The sequence below is a fragment of the Struthio camelus genome, chromosome Z, assembly GCF_040807025.1.
Source record: "Struthio camelus isolate bStrCam1 chromosome Z, bStrCam1.hap1, whole genome shotgun sequence".
In the NCBI taxonomy this organism is placed as follows: domain Eukaryota; kingdom Metazoa; phylum Chordata; class Aves; order Struthioniformes; family Struthionidae; genus Struthio; species Struthio camelus.
The window spans coordinates 4533952-4550846 of NC_090982.1; the positions used below are offsets into that span (position 1 = coordinate 4533952).

The 16895-nt window shown below is 36.6% G+C and overlaps 1 protein-coding gene across 7 annotated transcripts in view; it reads left to right on the forward strand.

Moving 5' to 3' along the window:
* The window catches only part of LINGO2 (leucine rich repeat and Ig domain containing 2), a 489457-nt gene that overhangs the window by 315318 nt on the left and 157244 nt on the right, over nt 1-16895 (forward strand). For 6 of the 7 annotated variants that reach the window (XR_011137928.1, XM_068928449.1, XM_068928452.1 and 3 more), the window contains 2 exons: nt 7744-7786; nt 13672-13818. The gene's annotated coding sequence lies outside the window, so the exon portion shown is untranslated. The remainder of the gene's footprint in view (nt 1-7743; nt 7787-13671; nt 13819-16895) is intronic. The other variant, XM_068928454.1, reaches the window with a different exon arrangement.

Genomic DNA, 16895 nt, shown 5'->3' on the forward strand with positions numbered 1-16895 from the left:
CATCTGATTAGATAGGTTTATTGTCCATATGTTACTATTACTAGCTCGTATGTATAAGTTTTTTATTTTATTTTATATATATATTTATTTGTTGCTGTGGTTCCTTCTGTGAATATAAGGATGAAAGGCTGTTTATTTTTGTGAATTCTTCTGAAAGTACAGATTCGTTATTATTAAAAATAGAAGGTTTTTTTTTTTTTTTTTGCAGAAAACACTTTTCATTTGCATAGCATAGTATGAATTTAATGCACTGTAAAAATATAGAACTGAGTTCTGGCATCTGGATATGTTTTACTTGATTTGGAATAGGTAGGTCGGAGAGGTATGACTAGATTTAAGTTCCTTTCGATTCACAGTAATGGCAGGGCTGTTGATAAGCCTTCATGCAGGACAAAACACTAGACCAGTCTCTCTTACAGGTGCATCTTAGGCGCTTATCATCTGTTCAAAGAAACAACCAATTGAGATGATTATCTTACCAGCTTCTTTTTCTGAACAACCATACCTAAAATGTATCTATTTTCAAAGAACTCTACCAACCTTATTCATTTTTAAGTGCCTCTCCCTCACGTCTTACCAAGTAGAAAAAGACCTAGGAATTAAGCAAGCTTTCTTCCCACCATGGGTACCAGGTTATGAGCTGATGCTCTGTCACAGACAGACAGACTCTCAAGAGCTCTGTAAGGCAGGCTATGTTGTTAATATAATTTCACAGAAAGGGAAAATGTGGTTTGGTCAAAGTTATGTAAGAAATAGAATTGAGATTCATAAGCAGCCATTCCCAGTTCTTTGCTCCATGCTCAATATAACACATTGACGTAAAATAGCTTGTTTCTTGCAAGGATACTGTAACACTAGCATTGAATGTGGGCAGTAAGTAAAATTAAAAGTAACTCTGTTTCCTAACTTGATGCCTGATTTTAGCTCAGTTAGCCTGCAGCAGTCTTTCCTAAAGTCATGAAACTTCATATTAACTTTCTCCTCCGAGGACAAAACATATGTGTATATTTTTCATGAATTAATAGAGTATTTGCAAGTATGAAACATGAAAAACAAGGGCATAGGTATGCGTTTATTATTTTGCATGAAACTGGATATGTTTTGGAGCAGCAAATATTTATTCCTTTTTCTTCTGCACATTTTCAGTTAATCTAAATTGATTTCAGTCAAGGTACAGTCCTTGGTATCCTCTGAGGCACAATGCTATTAGGACTGTTATTCCTGTTCTTTCATTACCTGTGTGGTTAGAATGAAACCAAGTGTACTGAGCCGGTCCAAGAAAAGTAGAATAAAATTGCTGAGATGTGAGTAATCCGTATTCATATTCCTTTTCTGCTAGATTTAGAAAGATAAGAGGTGGAGAGACTGATCTCTCCAGGCAGCAAAACTATTTAGGGTCAGGCTGCCTTAAACTACTTGCACTTAGACTGTCATTCCAGCTATCAGTCTGTTGAGTGACGCACAAATGCCACTCCAGCTGAGCAAAATCCCAGCTTGTGCAGGATTCAGACTTCATCTATACTTTCCAAAAAAAGAAAAAAAAATTCAAACAGCTTTAGTTTTCATTCTAATGTAGAATGAAAAGCAAACTATGGAAACTTAAAAATTATTGTAGAACAGAGTTGTTATTCCCTAGTAGTCTTTGCTAATGACTTTGCCAGTAGTACTCATATGAACCAGCACTGAATGAACAGCATAGGTATAACGCTGGTACACCATTCATTTGCTAGTAAAGCTGTTTGCAGTGAAAAGAATTTGAAATGTAGCTCTTCCTAAGGTAAGAGCTGCTTTGTAAGGTATCCAGAAAGCATGAGAGGGGCAGGGTTATTGTTAGCATAGCTGCTTTGTGTGTACTTTGGGAAGGAGAACTAGAATACTGGTCCTGCCTTGTACAGATATACACTGCTGAAACAGTTATTCTCATAACTCACTGCTGAAGGGCATTTTCTTTCTCCTGTTTTAATAACTTTCAATCCAGGTGCACCCTATCTATCAGATAGAGTGATAACAGGTAAATTCAGTGGTTGCTACAATTTCAAAATATGTTTCATTGCCTGTCAGGCTTTGCATCTCGGTATAAGTGAGCAGGATGTGTTTCTGACAGTATTTCTAGAGACAAAATCACAGAGTTATCTATTGCTTTGAGGAGTTTGATGACAAATTTAACCTTTAAAGGATGAAATTCACTAGGATGAATATGCAAAGAATGAAATAACAGGAATATCTCCATTAGGATGGCTATGGCATTCTTTTTGAATGCAACACAAGTGGCAGCTCTTACTCTTCCTCCCAGTCACACACAAGCTCATGACTGCCTAGCCAATGCATGTAATCCAGATGGAGTGAATTCTGGGGACGTATTATGAGAAGTAAGAGAGATACAACATGTTTCTTTTGAACAGTTTAAACTGGGCTACTGTGAGATATTAGTGGAAGGTGTGCTAAAGTTCAGTAGGGAACTGTTACAGCTTGTAGCTTCTAATAGCCTTCCATTAATTGCATCTCTGTCTACAAACGTGTTTTCAGATTTCTCATCTTGACTTCTACCTGCTTAGGATGAGTAGGATGCTATAGATTATGGACATGTATTTTGCTGCCCAGTTTCAAATTTCTGGTTCAAGGAGGTTGTTTCAACTACAGTTACATTACCCTGCTAAAAGCATTCTCAAAACTCAGTTAACTGAGAAGCAATATGAAAAGAAAACTTTGCAACTGATGTCATTCATAACCATCTAGTGTTTTCTGCAGTACCATGTGAGGAAAATGTTCTATAACTTGGTTTGGATTTTGTTTTATTTAAAAGACAAAAAGTAAGAAGAAAGCAGGTGTCATCAGAAAAAGATGTTTCTCTTGCAGGGTGTACTACAAAGCTGATTCTAGCAAATACATCTGTGACACTGAGTACAGAACTGCAGAAAATCACTTGGTGCCTAAGGCAACTCCTGTACATACACACACATCTTCCTCTCTCAGGCTTTGCCTGAGCTCCTGAGAACAATCTCCTGGGTATGTTTTTATGAAGATATACGATTCTAGCTTAAAAAGGGCACCTTTACCCAGGCCATGTGGCCCTTTCTTTCCCTAAACCTGTTGTTATCAAGTTCCACCCCTTCCTGAAACACACTGTTAAGTGAGCACTGGTGAGCAGGGTGGGTGGCTTTGCTAAAACAGGACAGTTGCACACTGTCAGGTGTAGAATCTGGGCAGCACAAGAGAAATTAGGGTGTTCCTTTTTTGGTACGTTAGTCTTCCATGGCTCTGATTGAGGGAAAAAAGCAAACAAAGGAACAAACAAACAGGTACTTTCACTTGGAACCTCTGATTCGTCAGTCTCAGTTTTCTAAAAAAACATTTTTTTCCCACAATTGTTCATAAGAACATATCATGTTTTGTTTGGGGGACTGAATTTCAAAATGTATATTTTATTTCTCTAGGAGATCATGGACTCCATTTTCTTAAACTGTTTTGTTTGCTAATATTACTGATCTTTGTTCAGTGTTACATAAGATGCACTTACTTTTGGTTGATTTAAACAGCAAGATATATGTGTTAAGGCAAGTCTTTGCTTTTCAGTATTAATGCTGTTAATAACTCAGTATGAATCCATGTTCTGGGTGGAGTGGAGATAAACCACCACGGTATTTTTCTTGCTCTGTTTTAACAGTGGCATGTTAATAGCCTTCTCAATCTCAACTGGATGTATGCAGATAACAGCAATATTGCTTCAAAGATCACAAAAGACATATAAAGTGGCAGTCAGTCAAGAATGAGTGTAGGCCACTAAGAATCAGGAAGCAATGAAGGTTGTTGTATGGGCAGAGAAAAGTAAGGAACTAATGCTATTTAAATCTAGACAATACGGAAAGGGATAAGACATGGCCAAGATTTGTATCTGCTCGTTCTGCACCATGGTATAGCACGTCCTACTAGTGATGCATTCCAGTTTGCATGCTGTGGCTGTGTTGAAGTAGAGTGCTGTTAGAGTCCTGGAAATGCATGCTTTCTCTTCCTGCAAAGTTTTCAAGGGAAAGAGATAAATTCACTGGGCCAGAATGATTTTCATCTTCCTACAGTTGCAACACTGTACTTACACTTTCATGCTAAAAATGTATTCCTATCATTATTTCTTGAAATAAGCACCTGAGATCCTGTTTTCTTGCTTTTGTAATCAGTACACTAGGCATGATTATATGTCATCTGAATATATTAATTCGTTCAGTGGTAATTATGTGATCCCATTTGGCATCAAACGACATGATAAGAAATCAGTTGTTAAATTTCCATTCAAAATCTTTCTTCATCAGTCACAAAAGAAGCTAAGTAATTATCTTTTAGTTATTTTAAGGACTGTGCCTTCATTATTACATTGCTCATTGTGTTAACTTAAGGAAACTTTTATTTGTTGACCATTCAGCTGACTATTTCTGACTGGCTGATTCCCTGTCATTTTCAGGGTAGGAAATAAGGCATATAAATTAGGATAAAAAAAATGAAATTCATGTTATCCTTATGATACATAAAACAGATCTCTTCTACTATACCTGGGTACACATTAATACTTGATTCTTCTATGAGGAATTTCAATGCAAAGTGTTTTATAACTATTCATAGAATAGCCCAGAAGAAACCCGCAGCTTGCCTGGAACTGCCAAGAGCTGCAACATCAGAGAAAAATTAGTTTTATGTTGTAACTGTGGGTGGGAAAAATATATCCCTCCATGGGAATGATGTGTGCTATCCAGTCACCTCTGAAAAATATTAGGGCAGTAAACTTTTGAAGACAGAATTTGTATATTCTGGGTCTCTACTGGGCGTGTTCACGCTGAAATAGTAAACACTCCTGACTTGACAACATTTTCTCGGTTTTCAGAGGATCAGAAAAATGGCAAATCTGTGGCAAAAAAGCTACTCTTTCATCAAATATGAAGTGACTTCTCCAAAGGATGGGCACACTAGAACTATAAGAAAAAACTTGACAGAGCTTTCTAACAAAGCTCAGATAACATGATTTTTGATTTTAATTTTGGTTTTCCACATCCTGATTATCTGAAGTCATTGAATCATTTGAACTAAAACTTTCAAAAACCATGAGCCAGAACCAGACATACCTCTGCCATATTACACCTCAATTCAGATAGATGAGATATGGAAAACCTTTAAACAACTGGACACTAAAACTTGGAAGATTTTTTGATTAGCAAAGCAACTTTTATGCCTCTTGTTCTGTCACTAAGACAAGACTATCTCAGCTCCATCATAGCCACTGCTGTGCTTTGAGGAGGTATTTGGTCAGTGTTAACAGCCAGAGGAAAATCTAGTGATTAGGAACAGAGCTCCTCAGGGTGACTTAATTCCACCATCTGAGATGTACACATGTTGACATGCCTATCTTTCTGTTGGTTTTACAAATCAGGATTTTTATTTTTGCCTTTTAATAAACTGTGTCAGAAAGCAAATATGAAAAATTACAATTAATTCTTGAGACGAAAGAAGTTGACTAGGTACATGAAATATGTTGGTCTGTTGTTAGAATATTTTATTTCAAGTATATAGAAGTCTTTTTTGGAACCAAATGGATAACTTGGAAAAAACATGAATTTTAATCAGTGATGTGTCCTGGTGAAAATGTAGCGCAGTCAGCACTGAAGATCATTGGCTACTTTTACATCAGTGATTATTGGAGATGATGACACAAACATCAGTGATGGTGTATCAAACAGGCATCCATTATTGTCAAAAATAAGACAATATGAGTTTCAGGGCCACCAGCTGCGAGACCACTAGTAATCATTATACCACTAGCTTAACTGGATGCAGAGAGAGGTAGCATCTTTTCAGTATCAGGCACTAGCTTAGTTGAAAAGTCTAAACCATCCTTACAGTGCCAGTCCTGAATGCTTAAAGAAAATTTTTCCATAATATCATGAACTAAGAGTTGGGACTGTTAAAGCTCTCTGACAAAAGAGATAACAAAGTTCTACTTCAGCATACAGAATTAGAATAGAAGTCTGTAACACACGGCAGTACTGGAAGAAAGCTAGTATGAAATACTAAGATCTCTGTTTACAGAGGGAGTGCTTAGAAACATAGATGTTCTATTATTTATGAATAGCACCTAGTAAAAATGATATCCCACAAACACTTTCTGCCTTTCAGAGCTGCCTTTACTTTAAGGAAGGCATTTTTCTTATTATTGAGCAAGAATGCCCTGTATGTTTTCCCAATCATTCCTCTGGATCTGATTGTCCCAGAAGGTACACTTTGCTCACATTCCTGCAGTTGTTTCAGGTGTACTTTAATCTGATTAATTGGAATTAGCAAATTGTAGTTTGATTTCTGCTAACTATCACCTTTCTGAGATTCGAAAGTAGCTTCTGGAGAAATCATTATACAATTTGCTTTCTTAAATGGAGTTTAATACAGTTCAAATTATGTGTCGGAAGTTCCAATGTCTCTAAAATTAAATAAATATTGGTGTGTGGATGTGTATGCACAAGTGCATATATCAGGAAAAAAATGTCATTTTTCTATATTGAAAAATCAAATTCATCTCTAATAAGTATTTTGCTAAGACATAAATACATGACTGAAATTTATTGTTGAATCAGCTACCTATGAAAAGCACTCTCTTTGAGATCAGCTCTGTAAATTACAGGAGTTATCATTTCAGGAGATTTGAGAATGGGGCTTAGTATGATATGGAATTTCAGGGAAGGTTAATTTTGAATCATTTATGGGGCAAATCAGCAAACATCCTGTATGTGTCCAAGTTCAGAATACAGGAATTTTGGATTGTCTCTTGTTCCCAGAAAGGTAGTTTGAAGCCAGGTTGTTGAAGGTGAGCAAATGCTCTTTTCTTTGTCACAGCCAATAAAGCATCAGCTATTGTGGCAAGATTACTTTAACTATTTCTTATATCATTGTGATGGTTCCTACAGAGATCATTTAATGAAATGAATATAGAAGAAATATCTTGGATGATCACTGTAAACAATGTAATTAGTTGTAAAGCAGTTAAACCTGTAAAATAAGATGAATAACATTATTGTACTATTTATATTGTAATTAAGCAAACTCCATAATAGAATGGCAGCATAGCAGTTGGACTATAGCTCTCTCTTATTTCAGGGGCGATAGGTAATTTTATACTTCCAGAAAACTGGATGTAATAATTGGATGTCAGAATGGGAAAAGACTTATCGTGTCATTCCTTCCCTGAACAAGCTGTTCCTAGTGCTTTTCTTGATAATGCTTTGTCCAATGTTCTTACACCAGCTTGGTAAACTAGGATAAATTCAGTTGTTATTTTCATGTTGTTTTCTGTCACCTATGGTATCTGTAATTATTTGTGAATAGTATTGGTTAACTGCTGCCTCAGTAAACAATGCTGCAGAGAGAGTACAGAATATTGTTGATGCTTGCTTCATAAATAGTTGCTTTAAAAAGAGTTCTTGCTAGCCTTTGTAATACAAAATGATCTGAAGTCTAGGTCAGGAGGCTGTAATGGACAGGACTGAATGTTACAGATCTCCTTCTTGAAAACCTCAACAGAGGAGCTGAGAGCCTACAAATTGCACTCACCTGTTGAAGGTAGCTCTAAGTCAGAAAGGATTGGGCTGCTGGGTAATAAAGAAGCTTGTGATAGTGTAGTCTATGTTATATAAAGAGTTTCAGATTATGGAACTCTTTCTCCTAAATTAAATTAGTTGTAAAAATTTTAATAGGTGTATTTTATTTCCAAAGGTGCACTGATCATCTCCAAGACTTTCATCCATTAAGTGTTAAGGTATGTTATTTATATTTTCAGTAATGATATAACTTGGTCTGAATATATCTTGTCTACTGTTCATAGTTATATTGCAAGAAAATTTAAAAATTTGAATGTTTTTAGTCTTAGGCTTATAAATTTAAAAACTCTTTCAGAATGGAAGCGCTAGAATATATGTCATGTTCTTTGGTTAACCATGGAACGCTGATCACAGGTCATATATCTCACCACTCTAATTGGATGGAACAGGTTTAACTGATTTATTGCGTATACGTTTTGTTCTGTTTTGTAACTTGCAACTTGTCAATCAAGAAGACAGAAAAAAAAGAAGAAAGATGCAATGCAATGCAATCTCTTCATGATTTCATTTAGCCTTTATGTATTGAACTTTAAGTTTTAATGGAATGTGCATTAAAGTTCCAGTTCCTGGAACAGGATCATTGTTTTAGAATTTCAGTCTTCTTTTTTGTTTTTTTTTTTAACATAAAATGGGGCTTTAGTCTCAAAACTGTGGTGGAGAAAAGGAAGAAAGGAACTCTAAACTCCCAAATAGTAGATAGAAAAAAAAAATACAGCAATTTTTAAAATCAAAATGATCCTCTTCATTTTAAAATGGGCTTGATTTTGAGGTTGCTTGTGCTTTACGTGCACATTAGTGAGAGGTTAGAGGTTAAAAAGCAGCATGAATATAGCTGGAGAAATATTCAGTGAAATTATTTGGTGTTATTATGTTTTACCTGTTGTTCTGCATGCATCATTGCTTACATACTTTCACTCTTCAAGGTCTTCAAAGACTTTTAAGAAGTTCCTGTACTCCCTGACCCACAACTGGCAAAGGTCTCCCACCCTTTCTGATATATATGTTGCCAGATGGCTTCTGATAGCCATTCATTATTTCTTATGATGATGTTTCTATGTTCAGAATTACTGTTCATGCACTAGCTGTGATGGGACCGAGACAGATCAGAGCTATTGCATATGAGCTGGGATCTGTGCAAATGCAGGTAAAATGCTTCATTCAAGGCCCACTGGAATTCCTGCTCATCTTCAAAGCAATTGACAGCCCCTGTGATGTACCCCATGTCAGCCACTGTAAAACTGGAAGGCTCCATTTCATCATCAGGCAATGAATCAACCAGCAGGAAAACTAGCCAAGCCATTTACTAGTAACACTGTCCATATACCAGTGCTAAACAGAAAAAAAAAGTTCTCCAGTGTTGCTGTCTGAGTAATTCCAAGTACTTGGTAAGGTGCTCTTACCTGGAGGTTAGCGTCTAATTACTGTTTGATGTGTGATTTTGATGATTTCAGGCCAGTTCTCAGTAGGTGGTTGTTGCAGAGATCATACCACTAATTTTGGATTTGAACAGTAATTTTTATTGGCAGGTCAAGGAGGATCTAAGTCAGACAGTTCCTGAAGAAAGCATGATCATGTGACTCCTATGGGTGCATAATCTTCCATAGGGAAATTTGCTGGTATGGGACTTCCAACACAGTAACCTAAAACACTTGGTACTTGCAGCCTGTAGCCTTTGCAACTGATTTTAGAAGCTGACTCTACATATACCATAAGCAGCGCTAAATCTGTATCAGAACAGGGTTAGATTTTGTTTGACCCTATGCTGTAGCTTCAAAAAGTCACCTAAATCTATGGTTATAAGTTTGTATGGTGTTGCAGACTCTTTCCGTTCTGAAACTTCCCCCTCTTTGTTCCAGCACCTCTTCATTTTTTCCTTTGCTTTTTTCAGCAATACCTCTATCACAAACCTACTGAAAGGACTGAAAATCCAGCACCAACATTTAATTAAAAAAATCAGAACAATTATATTTGGTATTACATTTGCTGAGTCTGTGTTCTTTTCTATTCCACTATACGTTTTTCCATCCTTTGCCTGCCCTCTTGATTTAAATTGTAAACCTGAGGGTCAGTTACTGTCTCGCATGATTACGTTGTGTGGCATGGGAAGCAACTCTTCTTAAGCGGTCCTTCTCCTCTGCTAGCATTACTGAAATAATATGAAAAATAACGAAGCAATTAATGTCTCTCCTTGGATGATCTGTAAGCAAGTGAAAAAGAGGCTGTGTTGTTTGCTTCTGAGTTACAGATAGTCAGTATTGCTAATGGGTTTATATCGGAACCGAACAAAGAATATCCCTCTCTTGTTTCTTTGTTGAGACCTAGGCATATTCATGGCTTTGCAAAATAAGACTGGCAAAATGCCAACACTGCAATTAGCAGCATACTCCTCAAACTCCAGAGGATCAGAGCCAGGATGGACTGCTGTAACTGGCAATGTCACAAAGCCTCTGAATATAGTGGAATTGGTTTCTGTACCTATCCATTTTGGCCGTGTACATCTGGACGAAGTGAGTGCAAAAACATCACCTACTGGTTTTTTTGGTTTTGCTTTCACAGTAGTAGAAACACTACTGAAGGTGCAGGCCTGTTGTGTGTGCCTTGCTTGTCTGAGTTTACTGACTCCCATTAGGCAGAGTTGGCATTTGTTCTGTGGGACTGTGCTTTGGAAAATATCCTCCAGTCTCTAGCTTTACTGTCCCACTAGTGTTATTACTTCAGTCTGCTTTAAAAAATTGGACTGTGGTAATGGTAAAAATGAAAAGCAGACAATTAAATTGATGATAATATTGTACCTACCTACTAAACTAGTGTTTGTCAGGGGGAGGGTTATATATAGTGACATATTATTCTTGTGCAGATTGGTTTTTAACATGCCAGTTTTGCTGAATGTCCATGACTTCAGAAGTTACAGTTAATATAATTGCACTGAAAACATTGTGTTGGTAGAGTACAGAGATGAAACAAACTTGTCTTTATTGCTGTTAAACAACATGCTATTACAAAACAGATTGCATTGATTTATTTCAAGCTGATATGAAGTAAGCAAAAGATTCTGAGGTTTTCCATTCACTAGATGATTTTTGTAAGATTTCACAGAATCACAGAATAGTTGAAGTTTGAAGGTGCCTCAAAAGATCTAACCCTCATGCTCAAAGCAGTATGAATTACAAAAAGTTTTTCAGAATCAGTTGGCTTTTGAATACCTCCAAGAACAGAGACTCCACAGCTTTCTGGGTAGCCTGTTCCAGTACTTCATCACTACCTTCACAGAGTTTTTGTTTGTTTGTTTTTTGTTTAAATATTTTCTGTTCGTATATTTCATTTTATGCCTATTGTTTCTCATCCTGTCACTGTACACACTGAGGAAGGTCTGGCTCCATCTAATTTACTGCGCCCATCAGGTGTTTATGCACATTGCTAAGAATCCCCCTGAGCCTTCTCTTCTCCAGGCTGAACAGTTCCAGCTCTCTCAGCCTCTCCTTGTAGGAGAAGTGCTCCACTCCTTTAGTCATCTTTGTGTTACTTTACTGGACTTGCTCCAGCAAGTCTGTGTCTGTTTTTCTAGTGAGGAGCCCAGCACTTGTCACAGCATTCCAGATGTGACCTCAACGGGGCTGAGGAGAGGGAAAGGATCACGTCCCTCAACGAACTGGCAGTGCTCTTCCTAATGCAGCGCAGGATGCCATTGACCTTCTTTGTCCCAAAGCACGTTACTGACTCGTGGTCAACTTGTTGTCCACCAGGACCCCAGATCCTTTTCTGCAAAGCGGATTTCTATCCAGTTGGTCCCCAGTGTATGCTGATGCATAGTGTTATTCCTCCCTAGGTACAGGACGTCGTAATTCCCTTTGTTGAACTTCATGTGATTCTTCTTTGCCTGTCTCTCCAGACTGTTGAGGCCCGTTTGAATGGCAACACAACCATCAGGTTTTTAAAGTCACAAGTGTTAACATTGTAAAATGCAAAAATATCATGTAAATTTGGAGGAATATTTGGAATGTTTTACTTTGCACATGCAGACTCTGTCATACTCTGAGAACTTTAAAGCAACAATAGAGTGAAACGATTTCCTATTGTCTTCCTGCAAGATATTCCTAAGAGTGCTGCTTTTTTGTTCAGTCTCCTTTACATGTCTATAAGGTTACATTTTTAGGGAAGCTTTCTTGCTACCTCATCACAGATGTCACTTTGGAGATGACCGCTAAAAAATACAAACAAACAAAAAAATCGTCCTTCCCTCTTGCACTTTTGTAGTTTGATAGTAGGTTTATTCTGAGACCTATCAGTGTGTCCCTTCCTCTCTGCATCTGGCCATGAAGAACGATACATCAATCAGTGTATCGGTGTACACTGAATTGGATGGCAAAGTTCTATTAATATATTGATGCAAGACATTCAGCCAGTTCTCAAAGTATTATTAAGCCTTCACGTTTCCTGTATTCATCTGATCTGGTATGTGGCAGATCAGAACTGTGATTTCTGATCATTTAGTTGGGTACGTTGCTAAAACTTTTCATTGTGCTTGCATTCTCGTTTGGAATCATGGAAAATCTGATTATTTTTGTACACTTGGAAGCATTCTTTTTCATATTTTTCAGATGCACTAAATTATCTTTTTAAAAGATAAAGATAAGTGCAGTCTTGTTCTGTTTAGAAATACCTTCTGTTTTCTTACCTTTTAGAAATACCCACCAACAACTGGTGAAGCTTGAGTAGCAGTTTCTCTTTTGACCTAAAACCTGTGATTATTGCTCCATTGTTACAGTCTAACAAATTTGGTTTGCTGAATACTCATATTCCCTGTCAATCTAGCAGTGAAATACTTTGCAAAATTAGAGGAGAAATCCACTGAACTTTGATCGAGGATATTTCTGAATTAATGAAGAATATTTTATTTTCCTCTTACATACGTGTATGTACCCACTTTCACCTCGACACACCTTTTCTTGATCTTTGTTTCAGAAAAATAAGCAGAAGTTGAGGGGGACGTTCTTTTCAATGGAAAGGGCAGGAAATGCATTTTATCCAGAATTTTGTAGATTTTCACTAAATAGTGCTCGATCACTCTTTAAATTTCAGCAGAGTCTGAAATACTAAGTTGGAACTCTTGAGAAAAGCCCAGATTAGTGCATCTTCTTATGAATCCTCCATGGTCTGGATGCCATCTGGAATTCCCCATGAAATCTGTACATTGGCCTGGAGCTTTCAGTGATAGAAAACGAAGATGAGAAAAAATATCTTCAGTACATAGATTCAGCTGACCTAAATGCATCATCTTTTTAGTGAAGTCTATAGATATACTATTGTTAAAAGTCTGAAATAGTATGTATAGAGATTTTAACAGCGGTAAGTATTTAGTTACTGGAATTACAAAGAGTACTTCTAAGCTGCAGGAAGATTTCTCATGGAAACTTAAAACTAAACAGAGTCAGAATGCTAGATGAAACTGTAAATTTCATTGGCTGCAGTGGAGTCATGACTCAACAAGGCTGGATTGATATATGCCAAATGAATACTTTACTTCTCTGCATGCATTTTCTTAGTCAGAAGAAGAGCTCATGACTGGTTTGTGTTTGCATTGGGTCTGCTTGCAGGTGAGTTGTATTTTCTATTAAAGATACTCTAAGAAATGACACCCGGCAAAACACCCATGGAGCAACTAAATATGATTTCTCTGAGATATTTTCTGTAACTTTTCTCTGATAAGATTCTCTTTGGTTCAAAGTATGGTCTTCCTTTTGGAATTGATATGAAAAAGGTTCATGAGTGAAAAGCTGTGCATTTTTTTAGATTAAATACTGTTTATTAATCCTGACAGATTTAATGGATCAATAAGTACATTACAGAGCTGCATGTACTCAGCAAAAACAGTTTCTCCAGAGCATGAGCTTTACAGTCTCTGATCTTGAGGTTTAGCATGAGATATTTATAGGTTTGTACACTCTCTTATAACACGTTCATTGATTAAGTGCCTATGCCTCCTTGTCCTAGGACATGGTTGACTATTTTGCAATTTAAATGAAAGAATATCTGTGTCTTGCAGGTTCATTTGAAGCATTTTGAGACAGATGCTGTTGTCCATGACAGGTTGGGATTATCATGATCAAATACCCTATTTTGATTTCACCCAGTGGCTAAGACCTTTACGTGCTAAAGAGGAAGGGCTGGACTTTTAAAAGCAGTGTAACAGGTAAGTCTATTGAACTCAATTTGTTCATTGACAGCTTCCAGATTTAGTTCAACTGTCGCTGTTTACAGAGTCATATATCTGTTTCTTACTAACAGGATTTCCTCTTAATTATCATCTCAGAGTAGTGGCTGTGACTTGAAACAGAAATTCGTTGTCACCTAAGTGTATTGCAACAAAGAACAGGTTAAAGTAAAAACTTGATCATGTACCTCCAAGCAGAAGGGAGACACAAAGATCAATACAGAGAACTGTGTTAACGCATGTATTTTTTTCACCTTATTAGAGTTATTACTAGTCTAGAGATTTTGCACAGTCATATCTAACTGTCCCAAAATCTGTATTCCACAAGCATAAATGCAAAGAACCATTGCAATTTCCACTCTGAATAGCCCTTTACATTGTGAAATAAGCTGCTTTCTTTACAAAAACATCTTTTTGACAAAACTAAGAAGACTAACACTGCTTTTCCTTACACTGTATTAACAAGAAGGATTTCTACTACACTTGATGACTTTACACCAGTATGAAAACAGTTGAAGGACAGATAAATTTAATACTCACAATGTTTGTTCTTATATTAACAGACTGACTATGACCTGTATGGAGTATTAGCCTGGGTGCATGTTTAATTCAAAGTTATTTTTGTGTAATATTTTATTTTGTTATTAGATCCTGAGAATTCCTTTTTATCTTTAGCTAAGACTGTTGTTTTGCTGTCTAAATAATTTATTTCATTGCTTAGAACAAGCTGTAGAAATCAATCAGTCTAATATAAAGTGATGAGGTATGGACACTTTCAGACATCACCAAAATTAATTCCATCTTGTCTGATTTCAGCAGATGTTTCAAAAGAAGTGGAGGAGAGGGTGAATGATTTTATTTTGTTTTGCTTTTCTGTTTTCTATCTGCTCCTCTAGCTTTTACCTTTTTGTTTCAAGATCTTAGAAACTGTGGAGTAATATGCCAGCTTAGCAAAGAATTAAACTGCTTAATAAATTCTGTCATTCCCCTGGTATGTAGCCCTCATACTTATGACTCTAATTAAGGGTAACCACATTCAAATTTTGCTTTTTGGCATGGTAAAGAGTGGTTTTTTTTTTAAATGGAATTATGCTTAAAACTTTTTTGGGATGTGTCTGTAGACACAAGTACACAAATTCCAAGCTAATGTCAGCATTATCTCAATGGTACAAAAATACAGTTTATGTCTGGAAACAGTAAGCCAATGTTCAGGTGACACTGTGCCCTGTCGTCTTGATCCCTCCCTTCCTCCTGTGATGAGATCTAAGTTAACGACTAACAGGCTATTATTCTTAGCTGATATAGTCTGATGAAGCTACTCTAGCTAGGGATAGATCTTTACAACTTGGAAATGAAAGTATGTTTGGCAGTCGGGGTACATCAGGCTAAACATCAGCTTCATATAAAGCTCCTAATCTAGATGAGCACAACTTCTCATGGTCTGTCAGACAAAGAATATGTGTTTTAAGAAGTCTCTAAGTAAACATTTGAAATTATATACTTCAGCAACTTCAGCTGAGCTGTCCCTGTCATTCAAATATTATCTGTCCTTTTTTCCTCTAGAAAGGAGGGAGAAAGAAAAAAGAGTTCTAATATATGGTTTTACGATAAAATCTCCTTTAAAGTAGCCTTTGGAACCTCTGTAGTATGATAAGTGAAATATCATATATCTCGTACCAGCCTCTGTCTTCTGGAGGTTTTATGGTTGAAATTAACTTTCTGTCTCAACAAAAAGCAGAAACAGTGCTAATAAAAATTTCCTTGCAATGCACATTCTTGGCTTGAACAAAAAGAATTCAGAAGCATGCATATAGTGCTCAATGTAGCCTTTCTGTGAATTGCAATTGGGGAACTTTGAAGCCTATGTCACTGGCTACCATTTCCCAACTGATTAAAATTGCTTTTAAAGCTACTGGCCAAATTTTGGTCTTAATAGTTAATGGGAACTGTTCATAGGAAATAAAACTGTTTTCACCGAAAATGTGCACAGAAGTCTCTGAAGACCATTGAAGGGAGTAAACAACAGCGGGCCTTGTGTCCTCCTTGTGGTGAGCAACCTCTGTGAGTATGAATGATGAATGCCCCGACCTGACCTGAAACACAAGCAAGAGATAAGCACTCACAGAGTCTCACTTTGAATGTAGAAGGTGCAAAATGAGTGAGCTAAGCTTAAGATGTTAAGCTTCTCATGACTTCATGCTGCCCTATATCTAAAGGGTTTGGGTGAACTTTGTGAGTTAAATCCATTATTAACCTGATGGTATATTGTAATGTCAGAATCATATTTCTCTTCCCAGTGCCAGCATGCTTTACACACATACAAAAAAAGATTGTTTAGAGCGTAGTTACAGGTAATCAATATGTACAGAATCCTGAAGAACCTTGGATACGGGATTTCAAATAGAATTTTCACATTTTAAAGTTTTGATAATTTAAGGGACTGTTTCTTTACTTTGATTTTACTTTGACTTCATGTTTGTCATATATGCTATGGACATTATTAAGCATCCTTCTTAATTATGAATACAGAGATTGAGGCTCTAAGACATTATGTATGATGCACATTGGATAACATTATTTTATTTAACTGTCTTTATATCAGTCATTCAGATGAGATTGCTATGATGTTTTACAGATGTCTCAGGCCACTCTTGGTGACCTTGATTACTTTTTCAGGGACAGTTGCAGTGAAATCAGCAAGGCTGCTTATAACATATGATAGTGTTAGTGCTCATGTCAAACAGCCATGCATCTTGAAGAATAGCATATTTTTAGTATAAATACAGTACAGTATTTTAGGGTCCTTTCTTCAATAATATCTGTTCAAGGAATACAAGGTCAAAGAAGTATTTTGAGAATGCTTCACTTCTCCCTCACTGCAGAGCAAATTCCAGAATGCAGTTCCATAACTGGAACTGTAAGTATAGTTTATATGGTTTATATATAAACTCTATACATAAAAGGGCATCTTTGTGCAAAATTCCAATATCCACAAAACATTCTCTTAAATATATACATGTCAGTTTAGAAATGCTGGCTGCAGACATTGTGAAGAC